The following is a 3,391-nucleotide window of genomic DNA, read 5'->3' as shown; positions in this document are numbered from 1 at the left end:
CACCACCACCATTATAACCATTATCACCACCTTCACCATCATAACCATTATCACCACCACCACCTTTATAACCATATCATCACCATCATTATAACTATTATTATCATCACCACTATAATAACCATTATCACCACCACCATTATAATCATTATCAACACCATCACCAGTATAACCATTATTATCACCACCACCATTATAACAATAATCACCATCACCACCATTATAACCATTATCACCATTATTATCACCATCACCATTATTGCCATCCTTATCACCATTAGCACCACCTCTAAACTCCTATCATTATTACCACCAGCGCCAGCACCCACACCAATAGCTATTACCAACACCACCATCCATAGCATGATAACCTTCCACACGCCCATCATCACCTTTACCCCCAGCATCCCCATCTTCATCATCTCCATCCAGAGCTGCATTCCCATCATCAGAACCACCATCATCATCTGCCCATCGTTCTATGGGGTATTCTGAGCTGAGCTTGTGGCCACGTTTGAGACCCATTTTTAGTGACAGGAGTATCCTTGGTTTTCCAGAAAAGCAGTGGTCCAGACTTCCAGGAACTGGTCAGAAGAGCAGTTTAGAACAGGCAATGCCCAGGAGACCAGATCATCAGAGGTGCTGGACAAGAAGTTGAACCCTCAGGCATCGCATGTTTTGGGGTCTCTACCCCTATACGGACACTTGGATGGTTGAAGAATGTGAGGACCCTTGAAAACCAAGACTTATTCTCAAGGTAATCTTGAGGATTTTAATATGCTTTTTACAGATGAGGAAACCAATGCCCAGAGAGTGTAAATTCAAACCGAGACTATGAAGAATTGTCACATCTGTGCTGGGCATTGATGAGTCAGACTCAGCTTCCCTCAGAAAGCTTACAGCCCTTTCCTGACTCAGGTGATAACTCGAGGCCCCACAGCAGAATGCTGCAGACCATTCAGGGATAGAAGGACTCACACCTATGTGATGAAAAAGCTTACAGGGAGAGAAGGTTGGGACTGGTAGGAATGACCAAATAACCTCCAGCTAGAAGAAACAGCAAAGAGAGGAAGCTAATGGGGGAGCAGGTAAGCAGGGAATGTTCTGGAAAGACCATCCTGTCAGGCCATATGAAGGAAGCTGTCAAAGCAAAGTCTCTACAGACAGGCTGAGGAGAAGAGTGTTCTCAACCTGCTCAGTCTTCCCCTGAAGCACTTAAGAAAGAAACCAGCTAAGGCTTTGAGCAAAGGTGACCATGGAGACCAGCTGATCCCTTCCAAGGGACCAGATTTTGTTTTTCCTCCTTGAGACGGACTAAGCTTCTTCCCACTGTTTAGCTTCAAAGAACCCAGAGCACAGAGACAAGGAAAGGATGGAGAGAGGGATTCAAAACCTACATGAACACCACTTTCCAAGTTCTAAGGAACCTCAAGGGAACAAAGCCGGGGAGGCACAAAGCAAACCCCGCCAGTTTTGGCAGCCACCTCCTCCGGCCATCTCTGTGGACTCAGCCAGCCCTGCTGGCCCCTGGACTTCGCTGAGTCACTGGCAGTGAGCTCTCATACCTGCCCTTTCTCCTGCCTGGCCTGGGACCAAGGGCAGCTGCAGTCACCACGGGACATCGGGGGCTAGGAAGAACCAGCCTGAAAGAGGTCCACCATGTGTCCCTAAGTCTAAAGAGAACAAAAGACGCTGACAAGCAGTTTGTGTGAGCCCGTGTTTGGGAAATACGCCATCGCTGCTTTTCACTGAGCACGTCAGGTCCTGGGGTGGCGCTGTGGGGTAAAGTTGTTGTTGTTATGTGCCGTGGACTCGATTCTGACTCATACTGACCCTGTCCAGGGTTTCCAAGGCTGTAAATCTTTACGGGAGCAGAAAGCCTCATCTTTCTCCCGTGGAACAGCTGGTAGTTTTGAACTGCTGACCCTGCGGTTCGCAGCCCGATTTGTAACCACTACGCTACCAGAGCTCCTTGTAGGTTAAAGTACGGGACCGCAAAGTCGGTTTGAACCAAAAGGTCAGCGGTTCAGACACACCAGCCGCTCCTTGGAAACCCTATACAGGGTCGCTATGAGTCATAACTGACTCAACGCAACAACAAATTCACTGACCACTGACTGTGGACAGGGATAATGCTAAGTCTTTCAGGAACATGAGCTCTCCTCCTCTTTTTAATCCAATTGACTCATCTCTCTGTTCTTTGATCTTCTCTCTTCCCACAATCTTGTCCTCCACCTGCCACTCACTCTCAAAGTCACAGTCTAGACCAATAGGCAAACTGCTCCAAGATCTCCAACCCAGTCTCTGGCTCTTTGACCACTACTTCCTGTTCACAGTTCATTACCTCTAGGAGCTGGGTTATACCAATTCCTTGATCCTACCAGTCTCAAAATCTCAAAGATCCTCCCCACTTCTACACTGACCCTCACCTCTATATCCTCACCCCTCTTTACCCTGCAAGCATTGTTACAGCCACTGACTTGCACACACGGGACTCAGGTGGCATTTTTCTCCACCATTCTCACCTGGCCAAGCCCCGTTCCCAGCCAACCCAACTTCTCATCCACCCCACATGCACTGGGCAGTGGACTATGGCTGGAGAAACCCCTGGGCGGAGTGGTAACACTTACAGATGTTGATCTTAAAGTTCCCAGTGTCCGACACCACCTGACTCCCTGCTCTCACCCCTTTTCCATTTTTCCTCGTTCCTTAAATGGTCACTTTGCTTCTGATTCCACTGAGAACAAAGCCTTTCTTCTGCACATGGCTCTTTCTCCATGATAGTCTATATTCTAGATCACAGAATAAGTCTCAATACATTTAGGAAGACTGCTATTAGACAAAATATCTTCTCTAACCACCCTGGAACAAAACTAAACATCAGAGACAGAAGGCAAACTGGAAATTATACAAATGTGTGTAGACCAAGCAACACACTATTAAATAATCTGTCAAAGGGGAAACGAGAAAATAAGGTCTTCCTTATTCACTGTCCAACTTTCACATGCATATAACGTGATTGAAAATACCTTGGCTTAGGTCAGGCATACCTTAGTCCTCAAACTGACATCTTTGCTCTTGAACAAAGAATTGTTGTTGTTGTTGTTAAGTGCCATCAAGTCAGTTCTGACTTATAGTGACTCTGTATAGAGTTTCTGAGGAGCAGCTGGTGAGTTTGAGCCACCAACCTTGCAGTTCAAACCAACCTTGGGGGTCGAGTGTTTATCTTACAGCACCACACCTGGATAACTGGGTATTAAAAAATTAATTAATTAAAACCATATCCAAATAAAAAAAGAAGTAAAATTATTCCCTATTCATAAAGAACATGATCCTATACTATAGAAAATCCCAAAGAATACATAGAAAATTTACTACAGCTAACAAACAA

The sequence above is a fragment of the Chrysochloris asiatica genome, unplaced genomic scaffold, assembly GCF_000296735.1.
Source record: "Chrysochloris asiatica unplaced genomic scaffold, ChrAsi1.0 scaffold00040, whole genome shotgun sequence".
NCBI lineage: Eukaryota > Metazoa > Chordata > Mammalia > Afrosoricida > Chrysochloridae > Chrysochloris > Chrysochloris asiatica.
The sequence above is the reverse complement of the archived record's forward strand: the minus strand, read 5'-3'. Positions refer to the sequence as shown.